The sequence below is a fragment of the Micromys minutus genome (genome assembly GCF_963924665.1).
Source record: "Micromys minutus genome assembly, chromosome: 1".
NCBI lineage: Eukaryota > Metazoa > Chordata > Mammalia > Rodentia > Muridae > Micromys > Micromys minutus.
The window spans coordinates 87,251,348-87,264,221 of record NC_137969.1 but is presented as its reverse complement, the minus strand read 5'-3'; the positions used below and the strand labels follow the sequence as shown (position 1 = coordinate 87,264,221).

At 40.9% G+C, this 12,874-nt stretch overlaps 1 pseudogene across 1 annotated transcript; it reads left to right on the top strand.

The window, feature by feature from the left end:
- Positions 1-383: 383 nt before the first annotated feature.
- LOC308433474 (preferentially expressed antigen in melanoma-like protein 7) lies at positions 384-7,862 on the top strand (annotated as a pseudogene). The gene is made up of 3 exons: positions 384-544; positions 6,655-7,247; positions 7,347-7,862. The product of its transcript is annotated as a preferentially expressed antigen in melanoma-like protein 7 (transcript).
- Positions 7,863-12,874: the final 5,012 nt, after the last annotated feature.

Below are 12,874 nucleotides of genomic sequence, written 5' to 3'. Positions count from 1 at the left end.
GGTGGTCTATTCAGGTACTTTCGCCCCTCTATTGCATATTTTAGCTAGTGTCAACCCCATTGGGTCCTGGGAAATCTCTCCCATTTTTGTGTCTTTCTTTTGTCATTTCTTTTTATTTTAACAGAAGAGTCACACATAAAATATTTGGCCAGAAAAGTATATAACCATTTGAGTAAAAGAACGGCTCCCCTGATACCACTGAGGGCGTCTGTCTTTTCACACCAGTTTAGGATGAAGTAAATTTATGTTTCTACCATTGCCAGAGCAGTAAGTCAGAAGAATAGTGGTTGATTTGATGGTGAGGAAGTTTTATAAACTTTGTCTTGAAGGTATAATCTTTTCTGACTTGTTCCCAGGAGCCTTCTGACTGGAGACCTTAGAGGATGAGTGTTCGGAGCCCACCCACACTCCAGAAGCTGGCAATTCAGACTCTGCTGAGAGACGAGGCTTTGCCATGGGCTCTTCCCAGCACTGGTGAAGGAGGCCTGCACTGGCAGATACACAATGCTCCTGAAGGCAATAGTGGCAGCATAGCCTTTCCCCTGTCTGCCTATGGGGGCATTGATGAAGACACCTAATCTGGAAACTTTGCCTAAAGGGAAGAAGACAACATAGGAGAAAGTAAGCAGGCTTCCCACTCTGGCTTTGAACTCTGATCGTTTTGTCATGTCTCCATGAGATTACTAAGGAGCACGTCTATAGCCAGTCTTTATGCCACATGTCCTATGGACTCCCAAGCTTTATGGAGTACCCATAATGCATATAAAGATGTACAATTATATGTAGGTCCCTCTACTACATAAAGCATTTACTTTACAAAAGAATTGTATTTTAAGGCTTTGGTTTTAAAAAAATAGAAAAAAAAAATCACCTTCAGTCTAGTCATTATACCCCCTGTCTATATAGTAAACTATCAATAAAATAATCTTTTTTTGAATGGTTTCTGTATTTATTGAATTATCACTGTACTTATTAAATACATAAAACATAGGTTTGTTTAAATATCATTGTTATTGTCTGAATCGAATAACATATCTAAATTTAAGGACTCTGCAACAAATGCTGTCTGGAAAGAAACCAGAATAAACTCAGTGATACTAAAAATGTCATTTACAATCTTGGGAAGGTTGTTGAAGGTATTGGGTAAGGTGGGACACTTATGGACATCTAGGCTGGCCTAAGGTACAGTGGAAGATAAAAACAATCAAACCTCTCTCAGGCTACTTCTTTCTGTCTTTCCCCACAACCTCTCTGTACATCCAGTTCCCTAACCTTGTTCCTTGGGACCACTGAACTCACCTGAGAGTTGCTCACAATAAACATGCTTTTATTTTTTTTTTAAAGATTTAGTTATTTAATATATGTGAGTACAACATGGCTCACTTCAGACACACCAGAAGAGGACATCAGATCCCACTACAGATGGTTGTGAGTCACCATGTAGTTGCTGGGAATTGAACTCAGGACCTTTGGAAGAGCAGTCAGTGCTCTTAACCACTGAGCTGTCTTTCCAGCCCAATGCTTTCATATTCTTAAATCAAACAATCCATAGATTGGAAGAGATTGCTCACAGATTAAGAGAACATGCTGCTTTTGCAGAGGACCAAAATTTGATTTCAGAGTTAATAATCATTGGCTTTCAAATGGAGCTCAGGCTTCAGGTGATAGGGCCCTCTTTTCTGGACTGTGTGGATCCTGGCTTTCATAGGAACAAATCTACACAATACACATACAGATCTAGCTGAAGAAGACTTTAAATAAAACGGACTCAATTTCACAAAGGAATAAAATATGGCCCAATAATGGAAAATGGGGATGTTGATCAGTAGCACATGCATGGCTCTGTGAAGAGAGCACGTGGGGTTTCAGGTGTGTCCACTGAGCTCAGTTGGTGAGCAATGGCCTAGTTTGCTCTGAGCTTCAGAGTCTGAGCTCCTGCACCGTGGGTGAGTGAGAGAAAAAACTAGGAGTTTGTCAGTGTACTACATTTATTTCTGTATGCATTTGATGTATATTCCTGTTCCATTTTTCGTATGCTTGCATGAGTGAATGAAAGCATCGGAACCCTGTATGGTTATGAGCTGCCAGGTGCTTGCCTAGAATTGAACTCAGGTTGTCTGAAAAAGAAGCCAGGACTCTTAATTATCGAGCCATCATCCCTCCAGGTCCATGTTTGACTGCAAAAAGCACTTGTGCAAATAGAATCACAAGGAATCGGGTGTCTTTTTTTTTTTTTTTTTTTTTTTTTTTTTGCATAAAAACTTACCGGTGTGGCATGACTTTAATTCATTACATTTTAAATGTTTTCTATGTGTGTATGTGTTGATGGTTTGCTTGGTTGGTTTGTTCTTTCTTTCTTTCTTCCTTCCTTCCTTCCTTCCTTCCTTCCTTTCTTTCTTTCTTTCTTTCTTTCTTTCTTTCTTTCTTTCTTTCTTTCAGATAGTTACTACCTAGATCTGCCAAAACAATTCCAATGTCCTGACACTCCAAGAAAGGTCTGGATTTAGTTCATAAAGTGCTTACCTATCTGTGAATACCATTAAACAGGATGTGATAATATGTAACAGTTATCTCAACACACTACAGGTTGGGACTTAAGAGCAGAAATTCAATACCGTTCTATTTACTTGGAATACTTAATATGAATATGAAAATTCAAGAAACTTCCTCTTGACATGGAACTAGAATCTCTCAGCACTTTTCTTCTGTTCTCTCTGAACTTTATCTAATCCCTGATCAGGAATGCAAGAAAAGCTGTGAAACATAAGTAAAAAAAATTAAAATAATAAAAACCTGAACAAGTTTTATGGTATAAACTTTAAGCATGTATTGATATGAGAAGAGAAGGAGAAAATGTGCAGAGAAAGGGAGATAAAAAACTAAAATAAATATACCCTAATCTATTTATATCTATAGGAAAGTGTCTGACTGAAACTACATTGGTTGTATAATTTACAGATGCTAATTATGTTATAAGTACACACTAGCTGTGGCCACCAAGCTTCACAACAATCCACACAACTTTATCTCATAGCAAAAAAAAAAAAAAAAAAAGTATATTTAATGATTTTTTTAGTGTACGTATAAGTGGCCCATGAAAACATACGTTGCTAATGTGTTTCAGAAAGAACTTGTTTCTATTCAGTGTGCAGTAGACATAGTTTAAATGTTAAAAATATCTGTCTCCCTATCTGTCATTTCTTTTTATTTTCATTAATTCATTTATTTATTCACTATACCACCTGATCACATCCTGTCTTTCTTTTCCTCCCAGTCCTATGCTTGGACCCTTTTCCCTCATTTTCTGCTCCCATTTCCCCAGAGAAGGAGAGGCACCCATTCCCCACTGCCACAAGTTACCAAACCACCCTGGCATACCACATTGCATCAGGACTAAATGGATCCTCTTTCACTGAGTGTGGAGAGCCGCGATAACATTTGCCACCACTAGATGGCGCTGACTTCTGTTGCGGCAGCCTGGCTCCTCCCTGTAAACAAACTGGGCGCATGCGCATAGAGTGGTGCGCGCCAAGTCACCGCCCATCCGGGGCAGAAGGATCCTGGTGTCCGCGTGCGTTCTTGCTGGCGAGACGGTAGCGCGGGACAACTGAGGCCAGACAAGGCAGCCCAGATAGGGAAAAAGGTTCCAAAGGAAGACAACGAAGTTTAATAAGAGACAACTCCCATTCTTATTTTTAGGAGACCCACAGTAAGACCAAGTTTCACATCTGCTCCACGTCTAGACCATGCATGTTCTTTGGTTGGTGGTTCAGTCTTTGTGAACCCCAGTGGTTCCAGGTGACTTGGTTCTGTAGGTCTCCTCCTGGTATACTTGACCCCATCTGGCTCCTTCTATTCTTCCTCTGACTATTCCACAACACGTCCTGAATCCTGCCTAATGCTTTGCTATGGGTATTTATCTGTGCCAGCCACTGGAAATCCTGACTGGCTACAGGAGGTGGCCACTTCTGTCTTCTTATCCCCATCTACTTCGGTCTCAGCCAAGGTAATTCCCATGTCACCCCAGGAGCCAGCACCATCCCAGGTCTCTGGATTGTCCTCCACATTGATTATTCTTCCCTTTCCCAGTCTTCTCACCCCCACCACCACTCCCACCATACCTGATCTCCAAAACTGTTTCTGTCCCCATACCCTCTCCCATCTAGTTCCCTGTAATGAACCCCTACTGATATACATTCTATTTTCCCTTCTGCGTGAGATTCAATCATATTACCCTGGGCCCTATTGTTCCTTAACTTCTTTGGGTATTTGGATTGTAGCTTGGTTACCCTGTACTCTGACTGATAACCACTTATCAGTGAGTAAAAACCATGCAAGTCTTTCTAAGTCTGGGTCACCTCACTCAGAATGGATATTTTCTAGTTTCACCCATTTGCCCAAAAATTACATAATATTCATTATTTTTTAACAGATACTTAGTATTCTGTGGCATAAATGTACAAGATTTTTCTTGTCAATTCTAAAGTTGAGGGACAGTTTCTGGTTAATGAATAAGGGTGCTATGAACGTAGTTGAGCACATGTCCTTGTGCTATGGGGGGAGCATCTTTTGAGTGTATGCCCAGGAGTGGTATACCCGGATCTTGAGGTAGAATTTTTGTGAGAAATACCCAGATAGATTTTCAAATTTGTTTGAAAGGTTGGCACACTTACCAGAAATGCAGGATGCTCTCCCTTGCTCCATATCCTTACTAGCATGTGCTGTTAATTGAGATTTTGTTCTTAACCATGAGGATGTGTCTAGGATGTAATATTAGTGTCCTTTCAATTTGCATGTGCCTAGGAATTTTAAATATGTTTAAGTGCTTCTTGGTCATTAGAATTTCCTTTGTTGAAAATTCTCTTTGACCTCTGCACAATTTTTTAAGTGGGATATTTGGTTGGTTGATGTCTAGTCTCTTGAGGTATTTATATTGTTTGGATATTAGCTCTCTGTTGAATGTACAGTTGGTGAAGACCGTTTTCTATTTTTTTAGGCTGCTGCTTTCACCTACTGGTGCTGTATCTTGCCTTACTGAAGATTTTTAGTTTCTTGAGGTCCCATTTATTAATTGTTGGTCCTAGCACCTGAACTATGGGTGGTCTGTTCAGGAAGTAGTTACTTTTACAGTGTAACTCGCTGAGATTGAACCACCAACCAGAGAGCACGCATAAGAAGAGACCCAGGTCCCTTACACATATATAACAGATGTACAGCTTGGCCTTCATGTGAGACCTGGAACAGCAGGAACAAGGGTTGTCTGTGGCTTTTGTTTGCCTTTGGATCTCTTTCCCCTGACTGGGCTGCTTTGTCTACCCTCAGTAGAGAAGGGTGCATCTGATAAACTAAGGCATATCCATGGGAGGCCTCTCTTATTCTGGGGGGAAAAGGGGACATGAAGGAAGGGTAAGTAAGAGGAAGAAGAAGCTGTGATCTGGATATAAATGTCCTAAATTAATTCAGACAAACTAATGAGTCAATGCAAACATACCAAGGCCTCTTTTCCTCCTATTGTGTTACCATGTACAACCTTGATATGGAGAGATCTGCCCGGTCTTATAGCGTCTTCATTTGTCCTGTCTGGCTGTCTTCTCTGGGGGCGAGCGTGTGTCTCTGGGGAGGAGCGTGTGTCTCTGGGGAGGAGTGTGTGGGGGGAGCTAGTAGGAGTGGATACTGAACATTCGCACTATTACAGTTTGTTTGGTTCTAAACTTTTATCACTGTGTCTTGTTTTTTTTTTTTTTTTTTAAATTCTTCTTGAAGTAAGAAAATACTTAATTTTGTTTTTACAGGAGCCCACGTTTGAGAGACTGTGTAAGCAGCTTCCTCCAAGCACCCTTACTCCACAGTCTAAGTGAGGGAGCACCACACATGGCCTTTTTATCTCATGACACTAGGATCAGGTAGTCTGCGTTACCTCTGTGCCCTACACCCAAGAGTCACCATAAGCTTCACCCTAAAGAGGAAGTTGCTGTTTCTGTGAACTTGGGACCGTTGAGCAAGTGTGAGGAAGAGAGACTGGCCTTTCTCATCAACGGTTGCCTTACTCACCAAGCTATACTGCTAGAAAAGGCAGAAAAGGAAAAGATGAAAACGGGTGGAGTAAAATCACTCTGAGGCCCAGGTGAGTCGAACAACCTTGAAGACACATGAGAACACTGTAGCACACTTCCTATTGCCAGAAAGATCAGTACAAGCCCGGCTTTTGTTAGCTTCATTTCTAAAGAATGTACATCTACTTACATTTTAAAATACAAACTAATCGTGCTGGGGGCGGGGGGGGGGGGAATGTCATGGAGGGAACCCAAGCACCACAAGCACCACTTTTTCTGTGTGTCAGTGCTGCCCTCTGCTGGCCAAGAGGTTGACCACAGTCACAGGAGTGCTTTAGAACCTTAGGCCTTAAGGAAACTAAGACCTACACTCCCAACCAATAAGGATCATTCTTCAAAATAGGATGTATTTTCTGAGACAAAAAGATCACAATCCGTTCATTGCTATGTTCTATGGACTTGAGTAGATCTTATGGACCAACTTAATTATCTTCCTTATGGTTTCTATTGCTGCAATGCAAACTCATGACCAAAGCAAGTATTTTGTTGGGAAAGAGTGACCTCCATGAATCTGCTGACACTTTACCTGTTTCACCCTCAGCAGGGGAAAACTTCAGGTGCTGGACCTGAGGAATATGTACCATGCCTTCTGGAACACACGGGATGATGGAGATGACATAAGCTGTCCTTCAGAGACCTTGAATGAGAACCAAGGAGTGAAGGTCCATCCCAGATATGTGTTTAGCAGGCAGCTGAAGGTGGTAGCTGAGCTGTGCCTCAGGTTCCACCTCGATGAAGCACAGGCATGCTTCTTGAAGTGGGTTCAAGAGAGAAAGGGCTCATTACATTTTTGGTGTATAAGATGAAGATCTGAGCTATGCCCTGGACTTTATCAGAGAGTTCTTGAATATTTCATCCAGAGCACTTCGAGGAATTGGAACTGAACACCGAGTGGAATGTCTTCAAGCTGGCCTGTTTTGCTCCCTGTCTTGGGCAGATGAAAAATCTTCGAAAACTCCTTCTGTCACCCCTCTACATGAAAGTCTTCAAGATTGCCGTTAGGACAGGAAACAGAGAAGACAAGTGTGTCAAGGTGTTCATTGCTCTCTTCTCTAAATTCAGTTGTCTCCAGCATGTCTCCATGAGTGGTGGCCAAGTTCTCACTGACCACTTGAATCAGGTCTTCAGGTCAAGGTCAGCAGATCAACCTGGATTCGAATTGAGTAAGCTGATTCCAAAAGGGAGCATTTTAAACATTATCTTTGCTGATTTGGTCGCCTGGTAAACCCCACCCCATGCTCCCCTGAAGACCCTTTCCATCACTTACTACTAAATTTCACAGTCAAACTTGGATTCCTTCTTCTACTCTCAGAGCCTGTTTCAGCTAAAATATCTGGAGATGTAAGGTGTGGTCTTAGTGGCTTTGGATATTATGCCTCTGGGAGGTCTTCTAGAGAAAGTGGCAGACACTCTTGAGACTGGATTTGCAGGGATGTAGGATGAAAGACTTCCAGCTCAATGCCCTCCTACCTGCCCCCAGACAATGCTCTCGGCTCAACAAGGTCAACTTCTACAACGATGACATCTCCCATTTTGAAGAACCCTTTGCAGCACATGAACAACGACAAGAACAAACGCAAACAAGCAAGATTGATGCGGAACAGCACTCTGACGCTCTGGAGAAAGATTTGCCCAACTCTGCCTGAAGCTTATGGATACCCTCTGGGCAAAAGGTAGCCCAAGAGCATCTCTTTCACTACAGATATGTGCCACAAGTGTGGAAAGCACTGTCTCTTTTGCTGGCAGTAAACATACATACAAGAAGTCCGGATGTGAATAAATGACAGATTTGTGATACATCTGTTATCCAGAGTGCTCAGAGACTGTGACGTCAGACACTGCTCAGATGGTTGGAAACAAAGGAATGTATACTGACTGGGATCTTGGTGACTGAGCTTGACATGGGGAACATTCAGGTGGACTGTGGAAACAGGGACTTAGCAGAGCCAGGGACAACTTTGCAGTTTTGAATGACTTCTGCCAGGACAGTTTGACTAGATGTTTTCTTATGAACTTGTAAACAAACCCTTTGTTCTTCACTAAGAGATTTAATGAGTGAATACAACATGTGTTGTTTCTTTAGATACCAGTACTGCTGCTTCACTGGAAAAAATGTATCTAATTTAAAGGATTTTGCCACAAATGCCCTCTGGAGAGAATCAAATAGTAGACATTGATGCCAAGCATGTCAGGATACAAAATCTAGGGCAAGTGGGTAAACTTATCAGCTAAGGTGGTTCACATATAAACATCTAGTTGGCTTGTGATACAGATTAAGTAATAAAAACAACTTCTATGTCTCTCATTTTTTTTTCTCCTTCGCATATAGTATCTCCCTGTTGACCTGTCAACTTTTCAGGCCTTGTTGCTTGGACCTGTGAACCTGCTTGAGGTTTGCTTACACTAAACTCATTTCATGCTCTTCAGACAAACAAACAACCCATAGATGAAGGACGATGATTCATGTCCTAAGAGCATATACTGCTTTAAAAAGAGGACCTAAGTTTGGTTTCAGAATTATGATCAACATGATCAACAGATGGCTCTCATCTGTAATTTACGCTTCATGTGGTAGGGCCATTATTTCTTCCAGCCTCTGTGGATCTGAGGTTTTACATGCAAAATATACACAACACCTATCTGTATACACCCAACTGAGAAAGTCTTGGAAAAAATCCTCCATTTCACAAAGTCTTCAACAAGTGAACTAAGTAATTAAAATGGAGATGTTCAGTAGCTCTCGGTGCTTTACTGAGTGGCTCCAATATTATTCCCCTGCACTACACAATAAAGAGAGTATGTGGAGTTTCTTGGGTAATCTGAGATTTTGGGCTAATATCCACTTATCAATGAGTGCATACCATGGGTGAATTTTTGTGATTGGGTTATCTCACTCGGGATAATAGCTTCTAGTTCCAACCATTTGCCCAAAAATTTCATGAAGTCATTGTTTTTAACAGCCGAGTAGTACTCCACTGCATACAGGTACCACATTATCTGAATCCATTCCTCTGTTGAAGGACATCCGGGTTCTTTCCAGCTCCTGGCTATTATAAATAAGGCTACTATGAACATAGCGGAGTATGTATCGAGTACAAGTGGATCAAAGATCTCCACATAAAACCAGGTACACCGAAGCTATTAGAAGAGAAAGTGGGGAAAAGCTTAGAACACATAGGCACAGGGGAAAATTTCTTGAACTGAACACCAATGGCTTATGCTCTAAGATCAAGAATCCACAAATGGGACCTTCTGAAATTGCAAAGTTTCAGTAAGGCTAAGGAACTGTCAAGAAGACAATAAGGCAGCCAACAGATTGGGAAATGATCTTTACCAATCCTACATCTGATAGAGGGCTAGTATCCAATATATACAAATAACTTAAGAAATTATACTCTAGAGAATCAAATAATCCTATTAAAAATGGGGTACAGAGCTAAACAAAGAATTCTCAACTGAGAAATATGGAATGGCAGAGAAGCACCTAAAGAAATGCTCAACATCCCTAGTCATCAGGGAAATGCAAATTAAAACAACTCTGAGATTCTACCTCACACCAGTCAGAATGGCTAAGATCCAAAACTCAGATGACAGCTGATGCTGGCAAGGATGTGGAGGAAGAAGAACACTCCTCCACTGTTGGTGGGGTTGTAAGCTGGTACAGCCACTCTGGAAATCAAGAACATAGTACTACCTGAAGACCCAGCTATTCCACTCCTGGGCATATATTCCAAAGATGCTCCAACATTTAACAAGGACACATGGTCCACCAGGTTGATAACAGCCTTATTTATAATATCCAGAAGCTGGAAAGAACCCAGATGTCCTTCAACAGAGGAATGGATATAGAAAGTGTGGTACATTTACACAATGGAGTACTACTCAGCTATTAGAAACAATGACTTCATGAAATTTCTAGGCAAATGGATGGAACTAGAGGCTATCATCCTGAGTGAGGTAACCCAGGCACAAAAGAACAGACATAATATGCACTCACTGATAATTGGATACTGGCCCCAGAAAGCTCTGAATACCCAAGAAACAATTCACAGACATTATGAAGCTCAGAAAGAAGGCCAAAATGGGGATGCCTTAGTTCTTCTTAGAAGGGAGAACAAAACAATCATGGGAGGAAATACAAGGTCAAATTGAGGAACAGAAATTGGAGAAAAGGTCATTCAGAGGCTGCCTCACCCGGGGATCCACCCCATATGCAGCCACCAAACCCAAGCACTATTGCTGATGCCAAGAAGTACTTACTGGTAGTAACCAGATAAAGATGCCTCCTCAGGAGCTCTTTCAGAGTCATACAGATACAGTTGAGCATGTTTGCAGCTAATTATTGGACTGAACACGGGGACCCCAATGAGGGTAGTAAAGAAAGGACTGAAGGAGCTGAAAGGGGTTGCAACCTCATGGGAAGAACAACATTATCAATCAACCAAACCTTCAAAAACTCCCACGGACTAAAACACCAACCATTTAGCACACATTGAGAGACCTATGGCTACAGTTGCATATGTAGGTGAAGATAGCAGTGTCTGGCATCAATGTGAGAAGAGGCCTTTGGTCCAGGGAGGGCACATTTTTCCAATGTAAGGGAAATGCCAAGGCAATGGGGTGGAGAGTGTGATTGGGAGCAAGTGCACCTTCATGAAAACAAGTGAAGGGGGAGGGGGGATGGGAGCAGGGTGGGGGAAGAGGATAACATTTCAAATGTAAATACATAGAGTATCTAATAAAAAATAGGTTTACCCTCCAGATATTTTTTAAATTTAAAAGCAATAGAAATAAATTGGAGATTCATGCATAGTAATGAAAATCTGCTTTTTAGCATATAACCAAATGTGAAATTCAGACCCTCAGATTTTACTTTGGTTCAGAACATTAATGTATCATTTTCTTTTATGTATTAATTTACAAGACAACCATAATGTAAAATTGATTTGCAAGTGAAACTACACAGGCATAGAGGGCAGGAGGTTCAGACCAAAAACAAAAACAAAAAACCATATACCACACAAAAGTTTCCTGTTAAACAAAAGAATAGACTAGAGGGTAAGTTGTCCCCAGGCTAAAATCAATTCTTTCACATTCATAAAAATTCCTTTCAGAGCTGAGTCACAACTACCTAGGACAAAAATAAAGTCTGGTTGGGAATCTAGAATTTTCTAGGTTTTTCACATAAGAGAAAAATTGACTTCCAAAAGAAACTGCTAATGTAGCTTGTCTTGTCCAGAAAGAACTAAAGAAAAATCTTAAATAAATGCTTCTAATACTACTAAGTAGTACACACCTAAACCTGAAATTTCATTTAAATAACACTGTCCATGAGGGAAGAGAGTGATTTGAACAGGAGAAAAGAAAGTCTGAAGACACAGGATACGAGAAAATGCCCCTTAACAAACAATAAAAAGATACGAAAAATATCCAGAAGCCCTCTTGAATGTGAGAGAGTAGAGTCCTCGTTTTAAGATGCTTTTCTCTGTATATTTCAACTTACACTAAACAGTAGTTTTCTAATTTCCCTACACCTATGATAACAGAGTCCAGCCAATTTGAATAAAGGAAATATAGATTTGACTGAGAAAACTCACAAATACTTTCCAAAGAATACATTGTTATCAATTCACACACACACACACACACACACACACACACACACACACACACACACGTCAGTTTTTTTAAGAATACAGACCTTTGAGATCTGTTATATTTCTTACATCCGGTGTGATAAAGAGGAAGTCAGTACCAGCATGCCTTCCAGAGATCTGATGTCTGGGTGCACTCAATACTGACACCGTCTCAAGGCAAAAAAGAACACTCAAACCCAAACTAATTCTTCTCATGAAAAACAGATTTAGTTAATTTTAGAAATCACATTTAGAAAGAATGGTATCTTAACATAATGTATAATATATTATGAACTGTATGCTACCTTTTTTTTCTTTTTTTAAAAAAATTATTTCTTTTAAAAAGTTTTTAATTGGGTAATTCCTTTTTTATTGAATATTCTCTGTATTTACATTTCAGATGTTATCCGCTTCTCCCTAACTCCATCCCCCCTCCCCCTCCTATTGCCTCCATGAAGATGCTCCCTCTCCCAACCACCCTCTCCCAACTCAGCACCTTGGTGTTACCCTACACTGGGAAAATGACAATAAAGACTTGGGAAATAAGTTCGTATTGCATTATACTTGTCCAATCTAGACATATGACTTATAATTAAAATATTAGATTGTGTGTCTTTTAAATGGGCTACCAGGGTTGGAAATTTTAGCAACAAATTGACGAACTTACGTCTGGCTCAGAACTGAACTAATCAGAGATGAAAATCCACCCCTATCCACCCAATACAAACAACTAGGGCTTCACTCTAAAGCTGCAGGAGGGTGGAAGCTAAACATGTAATGAATCTAAGGGGTCTACAGAGAGCTAACTGAGAGGCTTCCTTCCCCAAGCAAACCTAAGCAACCAGAGGTAGCATCCCCACCCTGAGCTGGGACAAAAGGTGGCACCAGTGTCACAACATAGTTGGGGTTCCCTGAGCCTGAGAGAAAAACCAAGGACCCAAAGTCAAGGCTGCCTGAGAAGGACCCTTCACAACTAAAGTTCAGCAACTGAAAGAACAGCAGCTACTTTTCCAAAGCTTTCTCACAGGTATAACGAAACAGTCTAAGCATCTCAGCCCCAAGCCACCTTTCCCTGCTCGATTTCCAATTTCTGATATCCCCGCTTCTGAACAGGACACAGGACAG